The sequence below is a fragment of the Bufo gargarizans genome, chromosome 1 (assembly GCF_014858855.1).
Source record: "Bufo gargarizans isolate SCDJY-AF-19 chromosome 1, ASM1485885v1, whole genome shotgun sequence".
Lineage (NCBI taxonomy): Eukaryota > Metazoa > Chordata > Amphibia > Anura > Bufonidae > Bufo > Bufo gargarizans.
This window is the reverse complement of record NC_058080.1, coordinates 453,835,306-453,859,105: the sequence shown is the minus strand read 5'-3', so window position 1 is coordinate 453,859,105 and position 23,800 is coordinate 453,835,306.

The window sequence follows — 23,800 nt, the reverse complement described above, 5'->3', positions numbered from 1 at the left end:
AGGAACGAGCCTGGGCGATCCAGGATGACAGAGACAGGAACGAGCCTGGGCGATCCAGGATGACAGAGGCAGAACGAGCCTGGGCGATCCAGGATGACAGAGACAGGAACGAGCCTGGGCGATCCAGGATGACAGAGACAGGAACGAGCCTGGGCGATCCAGGATGACAGAGGCGGAACGAGCCTGGGCGATCCAGGAAGACTACAGATGATGTGTGCGAGCGAGATAAGAAGCATGGAAAACAGACCCAAGTATAGACAACAAGCAATAATCAGCACCTAGGTGTAACACGGCAGTGCCACACGCATGTGCCCAGGAGGGCCGCACGGGACAGCTGTGCCAAACCTGAGCATGCGAGGACGGCACTACAATGGTGCCAGACGCATGCGCCCAAGAGGGCGGCAGACACGGCCGCCAGACACATGTGCACAGGACGGCGGCCCCAACGCCGCTGCGCCATAAACAAATGCACCGGGGCCACCTGCTTAAGAAAATATCCACATCTCTCAGAGGACATTGTGGAAACAAACATTGTGAAATGACAACCTATGAAAAACAGTGCAGAGCATTGTCTGATGTTGGGGGCGGAAGACATATGGTGAGATGCACGTGCACGGAACAAGGGTGGAATTCGCAAAGCAGTGGATACAGCGTATCTATCATGTGTATCGCGTGTTATCCTGGGTATATCACGTATATGATATATAGGACTGTAGGAGTGTTGAAACATGATTATACTGCACTATAATTGTTTATTTGAAGCAATGTCAACTCGATAGTTCTGTGTATCTGAGTTCTCATTGCTGTGTAAGTGTTGCCTGAGAGGGTATGCATGCATAATAAAAACCATGCTTGAGCAGGTATCGGCGTGCGTTCCGCGCTGGAACGCACGCCTATCCGACCACAAGAAGCACGGAACAAGGGGGCCCGGACAAGGAGTTGCGGTGAGGAGGGACCCGGTGGGGACAGAGCTTACCTGCCCTGGGGCCGCTGCCCTGGAATCGTCTGGCCTGAGTGAGGGATCCGGCGCTCGCTCCACGCCGGAACGCACTCCGAGCAGGTGACCGAGGGCCCAGGCCCGGCCGGATTCCGGCGTGCGCTCCAAGCTGGAACGCACGCCGATCACATGACCGGAAGCCCAGGCCCAGCCGAGAAGCTCCGGCGCGCGCCCCCCGCCGGAACGCACGCCGGCCTGGGACAGCGCCCAAGCCAGAGGATGGGTGAGACCCAGAGGAGGGGGTAGCCCGCAGGCCGGACCCTACCCGTCCTGCCGAAGCGTGGGGGAGGCGGAGCGCTCGGGTCCAGAGTGCAAGGAGCACGTGACCACCGCTCGGAGGAGCCCCGGAAGTGACGCGCTGCGAACCGGAAGTGACGGGACGGATCGAGGAAGCTGCATGAAGCAACCGTCCTCAAGGTGAGGACGCGTGGGGAACATATAGTCAGCAGCCCCTCCCACAAATGCAGGCTGTAACCAGCCTTAATACTAGTATTCTCATAAGACTATGAAACCAATAGATGGCGCTGTTCATGTTTTGCCGAAACACTTGATACCGGATACGGCATTAATACATTTTAATGGGAATTAATGCCGGATCCGGCATTCAGACAAGTGTTCCGGAATTTTGGCATGCTGCGGTATTTTCTCCTTCCAAAAACTATACAGTGACTGAACTGAAGACATCCTTATGCGTACTGAACAGATTGCTCCCCATTCAGAATGCATTAGGATAAAACTTTTTTTACGGTATTGAGCCCCTAGGGCGGAACTTAATACCGGAAAAGTTTAACGCAAGTGTGAAGTACCATAAAAATAGCACATCAACAAATGGAAGAGCAAGCTGGGCGATCCAGGATGTGAGAGGCAACATGGGCCTGGGCGACCCAGGATGAGAGAGGCAACGTGGGCCTGGGTGACCCAGGAAGACTGAGGTAGAGCGGGCCTGGGTGATCCAGAATGACAGAGACAGAGCGAGCCTGGGCGATCCAGCATGACCGAGGTAGGGCGAGCCTAGGGGGAGCAGAGCGAGCCTAGGGGGAGCAGAGCGAGCCTAGGGGGAGCAGAGCGAGCCTGGGCGATCCAGGGAGACTGGAGCAGAGCGAGCCTGGGCGATCCAGGGAGACAGGAGCAGAGCGAGCCTGGGCGATCCAGGGAGACTGGAGCAGAGCGAGCCTGGGCGATCCCGGGAGACTGGAGCAGAGCGAGCCTGGGCGATCCAGGGAGACTGGGGCAGAGCGAGCCTGGGCGATCCAGGGAGACTGTAGCAGAGCGAGCCTGGGCGATCCAGGGAGACTGGAGCAGAGCGAGCCTGGGCGATCCAGGGAGACTGGAGCAGAGCGAGCCTGGGCGATCCAGGGAGACAGGAGCAGAGCGAGCCTGGGCGACCCAGGGAGACAGGAGCAGAGCGAGCCTGGGCGACCCAGGGAGACAGGAGCAGAGCGAGCCTGGGAGATCCAGGGAGACAGGAGCAGAGCGAGCCTGGGAGATCCAGGGAGGCAGGAGCAGAGCGAGCCTGGGCGATCCAGGGAGACGGGAGCAGAGCGAGCCTGGGCGATCCAGGATGACAAGAGCAGAGCGAGCCTGGGCGATCCAGGATGACAGGAGCAGAGCAAGCCTGGGCGATCCAGGATGACAGGAGCAGAGCGAGCCTGGGCGATCCAGGATGACAGGAGCAGAGCGAGCCTGGGCGATCCAGGATGACAGGAGCAGAGCGAGCCTGGGCGATCCAGGACGACAGGAGCAGAGCGAGCCTGGGCGATCCAGGACGACAGGAGCAGAGCGAGCCTGGGCGATCCAGGACGACAGGAGCAGAGCGAGCCTGGGCGATCCAGGACGACAGGAGCAGAGCGAGCCTGGGCGATGCAGGACGATAGGAGCAGAGCGAGCCTGGGCGATCCAGGACGATAGGAGCAGAGCGAGCCTGGGCGATCCAGGACGACAGGAGCAGAGCGAGCCTGGGCGATCCAGGATGACAGGAGCAGAGAGAGCCTGGGTGATCCAGGACGACAGGGAAGACAGACAAAAGGCGTATACCTGATACCTGAAGAATTCGGGAAGCTGATGAGCCGCTACTTCTGATCGGGAGGGCTGAATAAACGACAGCACCGCAGCCCTGTTTGTTATAGAAAAGATTGCCCAAAATGGTACATTAGGAAACCGGAAAAATGGCACAGTAACAAACCCCACGACTAAAACGACATCCATGGAGTTAGCTACCCCGAAGGGGATAACCTGTGTTACATCTGATAGCAGCAGTGGAAGGTGCAGTTTCTGGTTCCAGTCGAGGAGGCAGAGAGCGATTGTGCAGCGATTAAAAGGCATTTGTGGGAATAGGGGTCCACTGGAGGTTCGAACTTACTTAACCTGGGCCAGCGGTAGCCTAGACGATGGGAACCAGAATCGCAGTTCCAGACCCCTGCAGCAGCGTCCGCAAGGCAGCACCTTAATGATCACACCGGCGTCTGGTCTCTCCGCTGCGTTCCTGAAGCTTCTTTCCTCTTTTTTTTTTTTTTTTTTTATCGAAATAGAGAAACAGGCCAGCCAGCCCCGTGCCTGCTAACCACGGCTTCTCGGCTGGAATGTACTGCAAAATAAATGAAAAATAGAAACAATACATGAAATTATACCTGATTACAGTTGTAGATACCCCCAGGTCCGGTGTACTAAAGAAGAACTTGTACCAATTGGCTTTAATATTATCATTATTCTTAAACATCGCTTTAGGAGAGCAGGGAAGAGAAAGAGGATGCGGGACCGGAGGACCGGGCGGGGAGCAAGGAAGGATGACAGAGGCAGTGTGGGCCTGGGTGATCCAGGATGACAGAGGCAGAACGAGCCTGGGTGATCCAGGATGACAGAGGCAGAACGAGCCCGGGCGATCCAGGATGACAGAGACAGGAACGAGCCCGGGCGATCCAGGATGACAGAGACAGGAACGAGCCTGGGCGATCCAGGATGACAGAGACAGGAACGAGCCTGGGCGATCCAGGATGACAGAGGCAGAACGAGCCTGGGCGATCCAGGATGACAGAGACAGGAACGAGCCTGGGCGATCCAGGATGACAGAGACAGGAACGAGCCTGGGCGATCCAGGATGACAGAGGCGGAACGAGCCTGGGCGATCCAGGAAGACTACAGATGATGTGTGCGAGCGAGATAAGAAGCATGGAAAACAGACCCAAGTATAGACAACAAGCAATAATCAGCACCTAGGTGTAACACGGCAGTGCCACACGCATGTGCCCAGGAGGGCCGCACGGGACAGCTGTGCCAAACCTGAGCATGCGAGGACGGCACTACAATGGTGCCAGACGCATGCGCCCAAGAGGGCGGCAGACACGGCCGCCAGACACATGTGCACAGGACGGCGGCCCCAACGCCGCTGCGCCATAAACAAATGCACCGGGGCCACCTGCTTAAGAAAATATCCACATCTCTCAGAGGACATTGTGGAAACAAACATTGTGAAATGACAACCTATGAAAAACAGTGCAGAGCATTGTCTGATGTTGGGGGCGGAAGACATATGGTGAGATGCACGTGCACGGAACAAGGGTGGAATTCGCAAAGCAGTGGATACAGCGTATCTATCATGTGTATCGCGTGTTATCCTGGGTATATCACGTATATTATATATAGGACTGTAGGAGTGTTGAAACATGATTATACTGCACTATAATTGTTTATTTGAAGCAATGTCAACTCGATAGTTCTGTGTATCTGAGTTCTCATTGCTGTGTAAGTGTTGCCTGAGAGGGTATGCATGCATAATAAAAACCATGCTTGAGCAGGTATCGGCGTGCGTTCCGCGCTGAAACGCACGCCTATCCGACCACAAGAAGCACGGAACAAGGGGGCCCGGACAGGGAGTTGCGGTGAGGAGGGACCCGGTGGGGACAGAGCTTACCTGCCCTGGGGCCGCTGCCCTGGAATCGTCTGGCCTGAGTGAGGGATCCGGCGCGCGCTCCACGCTGGAACGCACTCCGAGCAGGTGACCGAGGGCCCGGGCCCGGCCGGATTCCGGCGTGCGCTCCAAGCTGGAACGCACGCCGATCACGTGACCGGAAGCCCAGGCCCGGCCGAGAAGCTCCGGCGCGCGCCCCCCGCCGGAACGCACGCCGGCCTGGGACAGCGCCCAAGCCAGAGGATGGGTGAGACCCAGAGGAGGGGGTAGCCCGCAGGCCGGACCCTACCCGTCCTGCCGAAGCGTGGGGGAGGCGGAGCGCTCGGGTCCAGAGTGCAAGGAGCACGTGACCACCGCTCGGAGGAGCCCCGGAAGTGACGCGCTGCGAACCGGAAGTGACGGGACGGATCGAGGAAGCTGCATGAAGCAACCGTCCTCAAGGTGAGGACGCGTGGGGAACATATAGTCAGCAGCCCCTCCCACAAATGCAGGCTGTAACCAGCCTTAATACTAGTATTCTCATAAGACTATGAAACCAATAGATGGCGCTGTTCATGTTTTGCCGAAACACTTGATACCGGATACGGCATTAATACATTTTAATGGGAATTAATGCCGGATCCGGCATTCAGACAAGTGTTCCGGAATTTTGGCATGCTGCGGTATTTTCTCCTTCCAAAAACTATACAGTGACTGAACTGAAGACATCCTTATGCGTACTGAACAGATTGCTCCCCATTCAGAATGCATTAGGATAAAACTTTTTTTACGGTATTGAGCCCCTAGGGCGGAACTTAATACCGGAAAAGTTTAACGCAAGTGTGAAGTACCATAAAAATAGCACATCAACAAATGCACCAACTGTTCTGTGTAAGCCCAACCTTACTGAGATGACCATACTACAGTGAATCAACTTTAGAGACAACTAGCCAAAATTGCACTAAAAAAACGACCCTCTAAAAGAAGAGAAAATTAGGGAATTGAAAATATGGAAATAGTTTACATCAGGGGTGGTGTTCTGAAATAGGTGACTTTGGAGTTTTTTCACTATATATGAATTACAGCTATGAGTGAAGTAGTCTATATGATAATGATAAATACACTATATGGACAAAAGTATTGGGACATCTAAACATTACACCTACAGGAATTTATGATGCTTTAATATGTAGTTGGTCCCCCCTCCCCGTTGCAGCTAAAACAGCTTTCACTTTTCTTAGAAGGCTTTCTGCAATATTTTAGAGTGTGTCTGTAAGACTTTTTGTCCATTCATGCATGAGAACATTTGTGAGGTTGGATACTGATGTTGGGCAAGGGGGCCTGGATTGCAATCTGATCTAATTCATCCCAAAGTTGTTCGATGAAAGCCAGTCAAGTTCTTCCACACCAAACGCACACAATCATGCTTTTATGGATCTTGCTTTGTTTACTGGGAAGGTCCGCCATGCTATGAGGCAATATGAGTATGCTGCCTCAGGCAGCAGTTTGTAGTGTTTCTGGGGGGCAGCATTTAGTGCATCACTTAAACACTGGCGGATGCCTCCACATCCATGTCTGCTCTTGCCTCCATGCTCCACGGACAGCAGGGAAGGATCATTAGTTCCTGCTCTCTGCCCTGTTCCACAGCACTGACAGTATCAGCGTCAGTGGAGGAGGGCAGAGCTAGAGAGCAGGATTAGCTTGCTGCTGTCTGTACCGCTTGCTCTTCCTGCAATTTAGCAGAGAGAGACTGGCAGACGCCACAGAGAGCAAATGGAGTTTATTGTCAGCTTTGTCTTCTCTGTCAAATGGCTCCTGCAGTCAGTGGCATACACACACTCCATGGGGCCCCGATACGAAACTGATCTATGGGGCTCCCTGGGTATCTCCTGTATATAATTATATATGTACAGCTGGTATAAGTTATACATCTTCTTGTGTATAGTGATATGGACCATACTGGTATAACCTGGGCATCTTCTGTATATAATTAGATATGTACAGCTGGTATAAGTTATTCATCTTCTTGTATGTAGTGATATGGACCTGGCTGTTATAACCTGGGTATCTCCTGTCTATAATTATATATGTACAACTGGTATAAGTTATACATCTTCTTGTGTATAGGGATATTGAGCATGCTTGTATATCCTGGGCATCTCCTGTATATAAATATATGTACAGCTGGTATAAGTTATACATCTTCTTGTATGTAGTGATATGGACCAGGCTGTTATAACCTGGGTATCTCCTGTATATGCCAGCAAAAAAGGTGGCTCACCACTGATTTATGGGAAATAGGTGCTTTTGCCCAGGTTGACTCATCCTTGTCAAGTAGATTAATATAGTAATAGTGGGCATGAAGAAACCTTTTGTGTGAATAAAAAATGTTTTTTTTATTCCAATTAATAAAATATATCAGGATCTACACAATAGTGAGATAATCTGGCAATAAATGTTCTGAAGTCTTGTATGTCGTTATTCTAGCAGTATATAGACTATAATAAAATAATCTGGCAATAAAATATTATGATGATATCTTGTATGTCGTTATTCTAGCAGTCTATAGATAATAATACTAGATAAAAATAGCAGCATTACATAATTAGAGGAACATTGTAAATACAGATAGTAGCATGAAAAAACCCAAAATAACAATGCGGCTATGTTCTAGCCTGCCAGATGTTCGGACGATGTGCCGGAATTCTAGCAATAACTCGTCAGGAGTGACAATGACAGTAGCAATATCTAGGCTGGTTGTACCAATGTTCCAAAGACACTATTTCAATGTCGGCACTATTAGTAGTTGTAGCAGCAGAAATAATATTAAAGTGCAATGTGCTAATAGTAACAATGTTCCAGTGACAATGTTGCAACAATGTCAGCACCTCAGCACCGGTGGTAACAATAGCAGCAATAATGGTGATGAAGTACAATGGAGTGTAAAGTGCAATAGGAATTTGACTTGATCTTCTATGCACAGAAATATTGAAAAAGTCACAGCAATTCGTCAATGGTAACAGTTCCTCCGTAGTTAATGAGATATAGAACTTATTTATATGAAATATGGTTTACTCATGGTTTGTCTGTCTTTGTGTGTGGCGTCCCACACAATTTTAGAAAAAAGACTGACCTTTAGTCCGTCGATTTTAGAACCTCCGCTCGCAGCTGTTCTCCAGACTCGGCGTCCCACGTGTTAGGGCGCGTCTCTGTGTTGCTTCGGATTCATCCTCTCATCCTTGGATTGGTGGTGGGTTCGCCTCTTCACTATGCTCTTGTAGCGCACCGGGAATGGGGTCAGATGGCCGTGAATGTGACCACATTTTGGAAACTACGGAATAAGGTGCCAGTTTTATTGGTACTATTTTGGGGTACATATGATTTATTGCTCTATATTACCTTTTTTGTGAGGCAAGGTAACAAAAAAATTGATGTTTTGCCACAGTTAAATTTTTTTTATTTTTACAGCATTTACCTGAGGGATTAGGTCATGTGACTTTTTTATAGAGCAGATTGTTCCGCACGTGAAAATACCTAACATGTCTACTTTTTCCTATTTACGTTTTACACAATAATAGCATTTTTTAAACCGAAATAATGATATTTTAGTGTCTCATAGTCTGAGAGCCATAGCTTTTTTATTTTTTGACCGATTCTCTCAGTTAGGGTGTCATGGTCTTACCTCCTTGCTGTTCCCTTCGTTTGACATGTGCTGGCGGCCATCTTGGTTTCTGGGTTTTCTTGTAGCCTCCCACCCTGCGGCTCCTCCTTCCCACTGGGAGGAGCTGGATGCCTAGCTCATATATATAGGAGGTCTGTGGCTTCAGTTCCTTGCTTGGTCCTCCTGTGTTCACATGCTTCCAAGACTGCTGCTGCTTCTGGTTCCTGATCCTGGCCTCGTCTGACTACCCCGTTGGTTCCTGATTCCGGCTTCGTCTGACTACCCCGTTGGTTCCTGATTCCGGCTTCGTCTGACTACCCCGTTGGTTCCTGATTCCGGCTTCGTCTGACTACCCCGTTGGTTCCTGTTCCTGGCTTCGTCTGACTACCCTTCTGGTTCCTGACCTCTGTCTCCGCAAGACCCTGCTTCGGTTTAGCCATCCGTTCGGACTTTGCTACGGCTTGCTCTTCAATAAAACCTTCTTATTTTCCACTTATCTCTTGTTGTACGTCTGGTTCATGGTTCCATGACATTAGGACCAAGCCATGAATTCTGACGGTACAGGGCCACCCTCGCTACCTACGCTGGTTGCCAGACTTGATCAGCAGGATCACCTGTTGGGTCGGTTCGCTGTGGCGTTGCAAACCCTGCTTGAACGCACGGCTCATTTAGCTTCCGTTGCCGATGGGTCGGTTGTCGCTCCTGGGCCCGCTCCTACTGCCGCTCCGGTTGTTGCGCCAGAGTCTACCCTGACACCTGTTGCTGCGCCTGTGGTGTTTCAGGGTATGACCGGTTCTGCCCCCCTTCCACAGCGCTTTGGGGGAGAGCCAACTCAGTGCCGAGGTTTCCTTAACCAGGTGGGCATTTACTTCGAGTTGCTGCCACATGCCTTTCCTACTGAGAGATCAAGGGTGGGCTTCTTGATCTCGCTGCTCTCGGACAAGGCCTTGGCCTGGGCCAGCCCTTTATGGGAGAACAACAATCCGGTGGTTGCCGAGTTTTCCGGTTTTGTTGCTTCTCTTCGGAAGGTATTCGATGTGCCGGCTCGTGCTGCCTCTGCTGCGAAGCTCCTTATGTCCATCAGACAGGGTTCACGATCCGTAGCTGAATACGCCATTGAGTTTCGTACCCTGGCAGCAGAGGTGGGCTGGAATAATGAGGCTCTGGTCGCTGCTTTCTCTCATGGTCTCTCGGATGCCTTGAAGGATGAGGTTGCAGCTAAGTGGAGCTCGAGTCTCTTATTTCTTTCCTGATTTTGATTGACACCAGACTCAGGGAGAGACCTTCCTTTAAGGAGAGCCTGCGGAGGTTTCCTAACAGATTGGCGCCTACGTTTGCTGTCCCACCCGTGCCTCCCTCTCCTCCCACGCCTCCTGGGGATGACTTGTCTGGGGGTGAACCCATGCAGCGGGGGTTTGCTCGCCTGTCTGAGGGGGAGAGGGTACTCCGGAGACGCGAGGGCCGATGCATGTACTGTGGTCTCGGTGGGCATTTTCGGTTGGCATGTCCGAACCGTCCGGGAGAACGCTCGCACCTGAGGTCCTGTCGGGGGCAGATCTTGGGTGGAGTCTCCTCGTCCCCGGTTTCCCGTGTTGACAAACCACTGATCACGGTTGTCCTCTCCTGGGTCGGGGGCTCGGTGACGACCCAGGCGTTGGTGGACTCTGGTGCTGGTGGTTTGTTCATTGATAGAGTGTTCGTTGCCGCCAATTCCATTCCTCTGCAGCCTCGAGGTTCCCCACTGGCTCTTGAGGCGATAGACGGCAGACCCCTTCTGCCGCCACACGTGACTCATGAGACCCTTCCAGTGGGGATGGCCATTGGTGCCGTTCACAGAGAGTCGGTCTGTCTCCAGGTTATTTCGTCTCCACACTACTCGGTGGTCTTGGGGTACCCCTGGCTCCAGAAGCATAATCCGACTTTCGATTGGAGATCGGTCGAGATCCTCTCGTGGTCACCGCAGTGTGGGGCTAGTTGCATCCATGGGCCTGTCAAGTTGCTGTGTACTTCCTCGGACTCTCTGTTGCCTCCTGAATACGAAGAGTACTGGGATGTATTCGATAAGGTGCGCGCGGTTGCCCTACCTCCGCACCGCCCATACGATTGTGCCATAGAGTTACAATCCGGTGCCGTTCCTCCTCGTGGCAAAGTCTATCCACTGTCGGTAGCGGAGAATGAGGCCATGGAGGAGTACGTGAGGGAGGCGCTTTCACGCGGACACATTCGCAAATCCTCGTCCCCGGCAGGGGCTGGATTTTTCTTTGTGAAAAAGAAGGGCGGCGAGTTGAGGCCTTGCATCGATTACAGGGGTCTCAATCGCATCACGATCAAGAACGCTTACCCGATACCCTTGATTTCCGAGCTGTTCGATCGCCTCAAAGGGGCCACGGTCTTTACCAAACTCGACCTGAGGGCGGCATATAACCTGGTAAGGATCAAGGCGGGCGATGAGTGGAAGACCGCGTTTAACACCAGGACCGGTCATTATGAATCCTTGGTTATGCCCTTTGGGTTGTGCAATGCGCCCGCAGTCTTCCAGGAATTCATCAACGATGTTTTCCGTGACCTGTTGCAGCAGTGTGTGGTGGTCTATTTGGATGACATCTTGGTATATTCTGCATCCATGGAGGCCCACATTCTGGATGTCAGACGAGTGTTGCAACGCTTACGAGAGAACAAGCTGTTCGGTAAGCTTGAGAAATGCGAATTTCACCGATCCCAGGTAACCTTCTTAGGTTACATCATTTCCGCTGAGGGGTTCTCCATGGATCCTGAGAAGGTTTAGGCTGTCTTACAGTGGCCCCAGCCCAGTGGGCTTCGTGCCCTGCAGCGCTTTTTGGGCTTCGCCAATTATTATCGGAAGTTCATCAGGGACTTTTCCATGCTAGCCAAGCCTCTCACGGATCTGACCAGGAAGTGCAGTAATCCTCAGGTCTGGCCGCTCGAGGCCATCCGAGCTTTTGAGACTCTAAAGTCCGCCTTTGTGTCGGCTCCGATTCTGTCGCATCCCAACCCTGGGTTGCCTTTTGTCCTCGAGGTGGACGCGTCTGAGACGGGAGTAGGCGCCCTCCTGTCTCAGCGTAGAACACCAGAGGGTCCTCTGCTTCCTTGTGGGTTTTACTCCCGGAAACTGTCTTCCGCGGAGTGCAACTATCAGATTGGTGACAGGGAGTTATTGGCCATCGTGCAGGCCCTTAAAGAATGGAGGCACTTGCTCGAGGGCTCGGTGGTTCCGGTTCTCATCCTGACGGACCACAAGAATCTGACCTACCTCTCTGAGGCCAAGAGATTGACACCACGTCAGGCCAGATGGGCTCTGTTCTTGTCACGTTTTAATTACGTGGTCTCCTACCTACCCGGCTCCAAGAACATCAGAGCGGATGCCTTATCACGGCAGTACTCCGAGCTGTCTGGGGAGGAGTCGATTCCGACTACGGTCATACCCCCGAATCAGATCCTGGCCGCTATTCGCACCAGCCTGACTTCTCCTCTGGGTGAGCAGATTTTGGTGGCTCAATCTGGTGCTCCCTCTGGGAGACCCAACGGCAGATGTTTTGTGCCTGAGGAGTTGCGCACTCGGTTGTTGCGAACCTACCATAACTCCAAGGCCGCGGGGCACCCTGGAAAGAATCAGCTGTCCTGGGCGGTTTCACGTCTGTTCTGGTGGCCTTCTCTACGTTCCGACATCGCCGCATATGTAGCGGCATGCTCCGTTTGTGCCCAGAGTAAGTCCCCTCGGCACCTTCCGTTGGGCCTTTTGCAACCCATAGCCACCGGGGAGCGTCCATGGTCACACCTGGGGATGGATTTCATTGTGGACCTCCCTGCATCCCGAGGCCATACGGTCATTCTCATGATTGTGGATCGGTTTTCCAAAATGTGCCACTGTGTTCCTCTCAAGAAGTTACCCTCTGCACAAGAGTTGGCCTCGATTTTTGCCAGGGAGGTCTTCCGGTTGCACGGTTTGCCCAAGGAGATTGTGTCGGATCGGGGGAGTCAGTTTGTGTCCAGGTTCTGGCGCGCCTTTTGCTCCCAGTTGGGGATTCATCTCTCTTTCTCCTCGGCCTACCACCCTCAGTCCAATGGGGCCGCAGAACGATCCAATCAGGCCTTGGAGCAATTCCTTCGTTGCTATGTCTCCGATCACCAAGACAATTGGGTTGACCTCCTGCCTTGGGCTGAGTTTGGCAGGAACACGGCGGTGAACTCTTCCTCTGGGACGTCTCCCTTCATGGCCAATTATGGGTTCCAACCTGCCGTGTTACCGGAGGTATTCTCTCCCCAGGATATTCCGGCTGTGGAGGATCACCTTTCCGTCCTACGTGCTTCTTGGGTACAGATCCAGAGGTCCCTTGAGGTCTCTGCGCAGCGCCAGAAACTCCAGGCTGATCGCAGACGAGCGCCCGCTCCTTCCTACCAGGTCGGAGACCGCGTATGGTTGTCCACCCGCAACCTCAACCTTCGAGTGCCCACTCCCAAGCTGGCGCCTCGCTTTGTTGGTCCCTTCCGAGTGCTTCGCAGGGTAAACCCGGTAGCCTATGCCCTTGCGCTTCCTCCTGGCATGCGGATCTCCAACGTGTTTCATGTCTCCCTGTTGAAGCCACTGGTGTGTAATCGTTTCACTTCCTCGATTCCTCGGCCTCGTCCGGTCCAAGTGGGCAATCGTGAGGAGTATGAGGTGAGCAATATCCTGGACTCACGCCTGGTCCGCGGCCGGGTGCAGTTTTTGGTCCATTGGCGTGGTTATGGTCCAGAGGAGCGTTCCTGGGTTCCCTCCGCAGATGTCCATGCTCCTGTCTTGCTCCGAGCCTTCCACGCACGCTTCCCTCAGAAACCGTTCCTTACTCCGCGGAGGAGGGGCCCTTGAGGGGGAGGTACTGTCATGGTCTTACCTCCTTGCTGTTCCCTTCATTTGACATGTGCTGGCGGCCATCTTGGTTTCTGGGTTTTCTTGTAGCCTCCCACCCTGCGGCTCCTCCTTCCCACTGGGAGGAGCTGGATGCCTAGCTCATATATATAGGAGGTCTGTGGCTTCAGTTCCTTGCTTGGTCCTCCTGTGTTCACATGCTTCCAAGACTGCTGCTGCTTCTGGTTCCTGATCCTGGCCTCGTCTGACTACCCCGTTGGTTCCTGATTCCGGCTTCGTCTGACTACCCCGTTGGTTCCTGATTCCGGCTTCGTCTGACTACCCCGTTGGTTCCTGATTCCGGCTTCGTCTGACTACCCCGTTGGTTCCTGTTCCTGGCTTCGTCTGACTACCCTTCTGGTTCCTGACCTCTGTCTCCGCAAGACCCTGCTTCGGTTTAGCCATCCGTTCGGACTTTGCTACGGCTTGCTCTTCAATAAAACCTTCTTATTTTCCACTTATCTCTTGTTGTACGTCTGGTTCATGGTTCCATGACATAGGGTCTCATTTTTTTCAGGATGAGGTGACGGTCCTATTGGTACTATGTTAGGGGGCATACGCCTTTTTTATAACTTCCTGTTGCAATTTTTGTGATGTAATTTGACAAAAATGGCTTTTTTTAACACAGTTTTTTTTTTTTCGGTGTTCACCTGAGTGGTTAGGTGATGTGATATTTTTATAGAGCTGTTTGTTACAGACGTGGCGATACCTAATATGTATACTTTTTTATTTTTTTCACTTTAGCACAATAATAGCAGTTTTGAAGTAAAAAAAAAAAAAAAATCATATTTTAGTGTCTCCATAGTCTGAGAGCCATAGTTTTTGTATTTTCATTTTTTGCGGGATGAGGTGACTGTCTGATTGGTGCTATTTTGGGGGGCATACGCCTTTTTGATCACTTGCTGTTGCAATTTTTGTGATGTAATGTGACAAAAATTGCTTTTTTTTTTACACAGTTTTTTTTTAATGGTGTTTATCGGACAGGGTGGATCATGTGATATATTTATAGAGCCAGTCATTATGGACACGGCGATACCTAATATGTGTGGGTTTTTGTTTTTTTCTGTTTTTTTATTATAAAATAAGGGGCGTTTTTTTCTTTTTTACTTTATTAGTTTTATTACTTTATAAATTTTATTAAAAACCCTTTTTTTTTTTTACTTTTTTTTACTTTAATTTATTCATGACATTCACTGTATTGTAATGCATTGCCTGTTAGTGTATGACACTGAGTCATACACTAACAGGTTGCCTAGGAGACCCAGCCTGAGGCTGAATCTCCTCGGCACCCGTAGAACGCAGTTCGCGGCACGGCATCTGCACGGCATCAGGCTGCCTTGTGTCGCATCGGGTCCCCGCAGTGCGGGAACTCGATGCGATCGTTCACCTGACACACACCTCTTCTATGTCGCGGTAAGCGCGGACCGCGGCATAGAAGGGGTTAATCCGCCGGCATCGGCTTTTACAGTGATGTTGGCGGATACAGCAGGGGCCTGGCTACCACAGACTGCCGGGCCCCTGCAGTGACCCGCTCCGGTGCCCGCGCGATCACTATGATGTACTATTACGTCAAATTGCGGGAACTCAGTGGTTCCCATGACGTAACAGTACGTCAAAGGTCGGGAAGGGGTTAAAACACTCAATCAATACATACAAAGGGTTATTATTAACCAAAATTGCAGCTCAAGACCTTTGCTGTACTGAGTTTAATGAACAATGGGATACCCTGTTTTTAACACAATCAATATCTTTAACAAAACTAATAGTGAGAAGAAGGATTCAGATATTAGAACAGATAACGAAATAATGGTAAAAAATTGTCAAATTTCCAAAAAATGAAGAGTATATTAGATGGCAAGAAAGATTATGCAAAAGTTTAGATAAAACTGAACAGGAAATCTTGAATAAGAAAATGAAAAAATATAAAAACAATATGAGAGCAGATCTCTATAGGGAAGAGCAAGAAAAATCTAAAGTTAGAGAAAATACACAGAAAAGAGAGGAAAAAGAGAAAATTCAAGAAAGAGTTCAACAGACTAGGTATAATATACCAGTCACAAATAAATATGAAGCACTTTCCAACCATCATTTTTTAGATGGAACTCCCCCCATCACAGAACAAGGACACAACACAAATCACAAGACTCACAGAAACGTCAACACTCACCCCCACTGAGGAGACACCATTCACCCTCACCACTGAGACATCAATACAATCTTCAACACAGACACTAACACTACACTACGATCTCAGAATATGAAGAAAAACATCATAAATATGTACATACAGAATTAAAAGAAACCTAAAAAAAATTCCCCAGACAGGAAATAAGCCATGAAATCGCAGCCTTCCGACAGTGTGTAAGCTCAGATATAAGAAAACTGAAGGAAGGGCTAGGTATGAAAGACAATATAACAAAACAGGGGAGACATGCTATCAAACAACTTTAAAAACTGGAAAACTTGGTAATAAGCCCAGCGGATAAAGGAGGGACAATAGTGGTACTGAATGTAGAACAATAGAACAATGAGTGTTTGAGACAACTAGCGGACACTACAACATATATGAAACTGAAAGGAGATCCAGATGAACAATTTTATCAGGAACTCCTACAATATTAAAAAATTGGACTTGAGAACAATATCTTATTAAAACAGGAACACGACTTAATTTCCAAAACCCAACGTAGATTACCAGTTTTTTTATTGCCTCCCCAAAGTGCACAAAGATCCCTAAAACCCTCTGGGTCGCCCTATAATCTCAGGCATCGGGTCACTAACTTCAAATTTGTCACAGTACATAAATAGAATGCTACAGCCATCAGTGAAAAAAAAGCTCCCCGTATATAAAATATTGAATTATTGAAATTTTTGAGAAATTAAAATGTAACCCAGAATGGATTATGGGCACGTTGGATGTGAACTCTCTATATACAGTAATCAATCATGAACAGGGAGTCGCAGCGATGAAAACTCAGAAAAAAATTGTGGTAAAATTCATATTGTCACATAATTATTTTTTCTTTGGATCAGAATATTTTCTCCAAACAAGGAGGACCCCCCAGTTATGCTAATTTATTTATGGCCAATTGGGAAGACACCCATATAGGCCCAAGACTGGGGGCAGACCTGGTGCTCTGGCAGAGATTTATAGACAATATTATTTTTATCTGGAAAAGTGGAGAAGAGGAACTTATGACCTTTTTGGACACTATCAATAATAATCAGTTTAATTTAAAATTCACCACTAATATAAACAATGTAGGGACCAAATTTTTTGATCTATTGATTAAGAAGGAAGATGGGAGATATATATGTATCTCTTTTCAAAAGCCAACATCAAGGAATAGTTACATATTATTCACCAGCTGCCATCTCCCAAGATGGCTGCTGAATATCCAGACGGGACAATTTGGTAGGTTAAAGCGGAACTGTACTAAGGAGGAACAATTCAAAGTGGAAGCTGGAGACATGAAAGTTTGTTTTTTAAACAAAAACTATCCCCCATGTATAATAGAGGAATCTCTATCCAAAATAAGAGAGAAAGATAGAACTACTGTCTTTAAATCTAAAAATGGGAATGGAAATGAAAACATTAATAAAAATGAAAACAATAGAAATAAGCTTATAAACTTGAAAGATGAAACTCCACTGATTATTTTACCCTTTAATTCTGAATATAAGAAACTGGGGCGAATTATTAAACGATATTGGCACCATATCCTAGATGACAAGACTGACTATAAGTTCACTAATCTCCAAAAACCCTCAGTTTGTATATACAAAAGCCCAAAATTTAGGATGCAAGGTAGCACCAACGACCAAACAAGTAATAAAAAAGAAAGGAATTTCACAACATTGGGATTACCTAAAAGGATTCTATAGGTGTGGGAGATGTTCCAATTGTAAACATACTACCTTCCAAAGAAAGACCGCAAAAGTGCAATCTACTCAGAACAATTTCAAGATGGAAATAAATGAGCTTCTGACGTGCAATTCCAGTAATGTACTGTATATAATTCAATGCCCTTGTGGCAAACAGTATATAGGACGCACTAAGAGATTACTAAAAACAAGAATAGCAGAACATGTTGCAAATATAAAGAAAGGTTATGAAAAACATACTCTATCCAGACATTTTAAGCATCACCATAATCAGAACGCCTCAGGTTTAACATTTATAGCATTTGAAAAGGTGACTAAACACTGGAGGGGAGGTGATCATATATCTAGGATGTCCCGACAAAGAGGATTTTTGAGTTTGATACCATCCAACCAAGTAGTCTGAATGCAGAACTCGAAATCTTCGGCTTTCTCTAAATAGGACGCCCCTGGCTGACGGACGACGGAGGTCTCTGTTTGCTATCAGCACCCTTGTCTTCCTTCAACTAGGGGCCTCCAATATAGCCACACACTTTCACAAAGGATTGTCTATGCTTCTAAGAAAATATTTGAGGAAAAGAACCTCCGGAGGATATGCACATATATATATATCATTTTATATTTACATATACTTTTTATATATCTCTACATATATATGCTTTTTTATACATTGTATATCTATATATATATGTGGATCCATGGGAAAACCAGGCTTGAGAAAGGTTCTGTGAGAGAACCGAAATGTTGTCACTTGATATGTGTGAATAAAGAGCACATTTTATCTTTCAAGGAGTGCTGCGGACTTTCATTGTCTATATATATATGTGTATATTTTATATATGTTTATGTGTTTTCTATATATATATATATATATATATATATATATACAGTATATTTCTATACATTTTATTATAGATTTTTTTATAGATTTTTTTTTTATCATATAATGAGTTTGCACTTGTATGTATTGGAGATATGCAGCATGAATTAATACCCATAACACCTTTCCAACTTGGAGCAGCATAATGAGAAAACAACAAAAAACAAAAGAATAAAAAAACTAAATATAACATTTCAAAGGAATGATCCAGGATTCCTTTCCTGCCTTTATGGATGATTTGGATGTGCTAAATAACTGCTGTGTGTTTGGTACCCATAACACCCTTCTAACTTGGAGCAGCATAATGAGAAAATAACATAAAAAAAAATTCAAAGGGACGATCCAGGATTCCATTCCTGCTTTTATGGATGATTTGGATGTGATAAATAACTGCTGTGTGTTTGGTATGCTTGACCACTGAGGAAGGAGCGAGTTCACGCTCCGAAACATGTCTGGTGAACAAGCATACTATTACTAAGAATAATATCGGTGGAGCGCTCTAAGAAGAAAAAAAACACATTCACGGCCTTCTGACCCCATTCCCGGTGCGCTACAAGAGCATAGTGAAGAGGCGAACGCACCACCAATCCAAGGATGAGCGGATGAATCCGAAGCAACACAGAGACGCGCCATAACACGTGGGACGCCGAGTCTGGAGGATAGCTGCGAGCGGAGGTTCTAAAATCGACGGGATAAAGGTCAGTCTGTTCTCTAAAATTGTGTGGGACGCCACACACACAGAGACAAACCGTGAGTAAACCATATTTCATATAAATAAGTTCTATATCTCATTAACTACGGAGGAACTGTTACCATTGACGAATTGCTGTGACTTTTTTAATATTTCTGTGCATAGAAGAATTCAAAGTCAAATTCCTATTGCACTTTACACTCCATTGTACTTCATCACCATTATTGCTGCTATTGTTACCAACGGTGCTGACATTGTTGCAACATTGTCACTGGAACATTGTTACTATTAGCACATTGCACTTTAATATTATTTCTGCTGCTGCAACTACTAATAGTGCCGACATTGAAATAGTGTCTTTGGAACATTGATACAACCAGCCTAGATATTGCTACTGTCATTGTCACTCCTGACGAGTTATTGCTAGAATTCCGGCACATCGTCCGAACATCTGGCAGGCTAGAACATAGCCGCCATTGTTATTTTGGGTTTTTTCATGCTACTATCTGTATTTACAATGTTCCTTGAATTATGTAATGCTGCTATTATTATCTACTATTATTATCTATAGACTGTGCGAGGCAGTGATAGGCCTCACGGCTGCTAGGGGAGGGATATGGCAGTAGTTTCCATTTCTTCGCTGTCAATCAGCAGGTCAGAGGCCGCACCAGGTGGAACAATCAGTCTGGGATAAGAGCCCAGTCCAGACTGTTAGGAGGAGGAAGAGTCTGTGTGCAGCAGAGGCCTGGGAAGGCTCTCTACAAGCGGGCTCAGCCGAGCTGGCTGAGGGGCCATGGGGCTAGGTGTTAGCCTGAACTTTGGGGGACTCCGCAAGGTCTTGGAATCGACGATCGATAGGCCAGAGTCAGGAGGACTTCTGGGCCGCAATCCCCCAAAAGGTACTGGACTTTGTTACAGCCTGAAAGTGCTGTATTGTTAGGCTGGAAAAAGCCGCATATTCTTCCTGTGTGTGAACGGGGCTTTCAGTGAGGTAGGGAGTCCTCATGTTTAGTTAGAGCCCATCCGGGCAGGTGTTTTATTTGTATTGTTTGTTTTGGTTTTGCTGAGGTGCCAAATAAAAGCAATGCTTGGCCCCTAACCCTGTGGTCGATGAAGATCATTGTGAGAATGACCCCCAAATAAGAGGTGATCCCTTACAACTGCTAGAATAACGACATACAAGATATCATCATAATATTTTATTGCCAGATTATTTTATTATAGTCTATATACTGCTAGAATAACGACATACAAGACATCATCAGAACATTTATTGCCAGATTATCTCACTATTGTGTAGATCCTGATATATTTTATTAATTTGAATAAATAAACATTTTTTATCCACACGAAAGGCTTCTTCATGACCCCATAATTAGAGTGCCTGCCCGCTATTACTACTATTACTATATATCCCCTGTATATAATTATATATGTACAGCTGGTATAAGTTATGCATCTTGTATATAGTGATATGGACCAACCCATGCTGGTATAACCTGGGTATCTCCTGTAAATTATTATATATGTACAGCTGGTATACATCTAATATATATAGATATACCAGAAGATGTATAACTTACACCAGGCCAGCTCACATATAATAATATACAGAACATACCAAGGCCAGATAGTAACTATTACCTGGGCTGGATCAGGCTGAAAGCTGCTGAATCGACCTGCTGAAAGTCAGTGGCAACTGGCAAGGCTGAATGCTGGAGGCTGGCTCAATGTGGGCTCTGGCTGGCTGAATGAGTGCTGCTCCTCGGCCTGGCTCAGGCTGGCAGAAATGTCTGGCAGAGAGAGAGAGAAAACGAGGCGAGGTGGGGTGAGTGACTGTAGTATAGAGTCAGACTACTGAGCAAGTGGGCAGTGGCAGACTATCAGTGGCTCCCGCGCTCCTCTGTTCCCAACTTCCTGTCAGACCTGCGCAGTGTGATCCAGACATGCTGCAAGGCCCTGGCCCCTGCCATTGGTACTTAAAGTGACCATGCCTGACCCGGACCCGCTGTCCCATCATCCATAACAACAAAAAAGGGGGACTTCTGACGTCCGTCCTGGCCTTGCGCCAGACCAGGAGTCTAAAAACCGGACTGTCAGGCCTAAAACCGGACGTCTGGCCACCCTAGGAACAGCAGTGGCAGAGAGACTGAGGCCAGCAGCAGCAATTTCAGTCAGATTAGAGCCAAAGCTGCAGGGTGGTTGTAATCTGACTAAAATGGCTGCTGTTGGCCTCAGTGAGTCTCTCTGTCACTGCAGAGAGACCTTATATCAGCCAACTTAGCCCCCATCAGACCTCAGATCAGCCCACTTAGCCCCCCATCAAACCCCCAATCAGCCTGCTTAGCTCCGATCAGACCTCATATCAGCCCACAGACCCCCATCAGACCTCATATCAACCCAAAGACCCCCACTCAGCCCCCATAAGGCCTCAGATCAGCCCAAAGACCCCCATCAGACCACTACTCAGTCCCTAACAGACCTCAGATCAGCCTAAAGACCCCCAGTCAGCCCCCATCAGACCTCAGATCAGTCCAAAGACCCCCATCAGCCCCCCACTCAGCCCCCATCGGCTCAGATCAATCAGCGGCAGCCCACAGAGTGATCCCCAGGCACTAACATATGTACCTGTTCTGCGTTGGGTAATTGTATCTTTTGTGCAGCACAAAAGATTATCATTTCCCAGTGGCAGATTGTGCTGTGTAAACGCAAAACACAATAACATTTTAAAATAGTAATCCAAAGAGGGCTTTGGTTCTGGCGGGTACCAAAGCATACTTCAGATTCCTATTTTAACTACCTCAGCTCCCCTAGCTTAAACCCCCTTAATGACCAGACCACTTTTTACAATTCTGCACTACACTACTTTCACGGTTTATTGCTCGGTCATACAACTTGCCACCCAAATGAATTTTACCTTCTTTTCTTCTCACTAATAGAGCTTTCATTTGGTGGTATTTAATTGCTGCTGATATTTTAACTTTTTCTTATATTAATCGAAATTGACCGAAATTTTTGAAAATAAACAAAAATTTCACTTTCGGTTGTAAAATTTTTCAATTGAAACTACATTTCTATATAATTTTTTCTCTAAATTTATTGTTCTACATGTCTTTGATAAAAAAAAATGCAATAAGTGTATATTTATTGGTTTGGGTAAAAGTTATAGCGTTTACAAACTATGGTGCAAAAATGTGAATTTCCGCATTTTTAAGCAGCTCTGACTTTCTGAGCACCTTTCCTGAGGTTCTACAATGCCCAGACAGTAGAAACACCCCACAAATGACCCCATTTCGGAAAGTTGACACCCTAAGGTATTCGCTGATGGGCATAGTGAGTTCATGGAAGTTTTTATTTTTTGTCACTAGTTAGCGGAAAATGATTATTATTTTATTTTTATTTTTTTTACAGTCTCATATTCCACTTGCTTGTGACAAAAAATAAAATTTTACATGAACTAACCATACCCCTCACGGAATACTTGTGTATTCTTTCCAAAATGGGGTCACATGTGGGGTATTTATACTGCCCTGGCATTTTAGGGGCCCTAAAGCGTGAGAAGTAATTTGGAATCCAAATTCGTAAAAATACCCTGTGAAATCCTGAAAGTACTCATTGGAATTTGGGCCCCTTGCACCTAGGCTGCAAAAAAGTGTCACACATGTGGTATCGCCGTACTCAGAAGAAGTAGGGCAATGTGTTTTGGGGTGTCTTTTTACATATATCCATGCTGGGTGAGAGAAATATCTCTCTAAAAGATAACGTTTCCCATTTTTTAATACAAAGTTGTCATTTGACAGAGATATTTCTCACACAAAGTTTAGGTATATGTAAAAATACACCCCAAAACACATTGCCCTACTTCTCTTGAGTACGGCGATACCACATGTGTGACACTTTTTTGCAGCCTAGGTGCGCAAAGGGGCCCAAATTCCAATGAGTACCTTTTAGGAGGGCATTTTTAGGCATTTGGATTCCAGACTTCTTCTCAAGCTTTAGGGCCCCTAAAATGCCAGGGCAGTATAAATACCCCACATGTGACCCTATTTTGGAAAGAAGATACCCCAAGGTATTCCGTGAGGGGCATGGCGAGTTCATAGAAGATTTTTTTTTGGCACAAGTTAGCGGAAAATGATTTCTTTTTTGTTTTTTTCTCACAAAGTCTCCCTTTCCGCTAACTTGTGACAGAAAAGTTCAATCTTTCATGGACTCAATATGCCCCTCAGCGAATACCTTTGGGTGTCTACTTTCCGAAATGGGGTCATTTGTGTGGTATTTATACTGCCCTGGCATTTTAGAGGCCCTAAAGCGTGAGAAGAAGTCTGGAATATAAATGACTAATAAATTTTACGCATTTGGTTTCCGTGAGGGGTATGGTGAGTTCATGTGAGATTTATTTTTTGTCACAAGTTAGTGGAATATGAGACTTTGTAAGAAAAAAAAAATAATAATAATAATAATATTTCCGCTTACTTGTGCCCCCCAAAAAAAAATTATTCTATGAACTCGCCATGCCCCTCAAAAGTGATCTTTATAGCGCCGCAGCGATTTTACAGTGTTTTTGCAGTGATCAGAAAAAAGGTGGACTTCAGTGGGGTGGACTGAACGCAAGTGTGCACACAAGATCAGGCCTGATCGGTCGAACACTGCGTTTTTTGTAGAGCCTATAGAACATGTCCTTTTCTTGTCCGCAATTGCGGACAAGAAAAGGCATTTTCTATATAGTTCTGGCAATGTGCGGATCCGCAAAATGCGGAAAGCACATTGCCAGTGTCCGTGGATCCGCAAAACACATACGGACGTCTGAATGGAGCCTTACAGGGGGGTGACCAATGACAGGGGGGTGATCAGGGAGTCTATATGGGGTGATCACCCCCCTGTAAGCCTCCATTCAGACTTC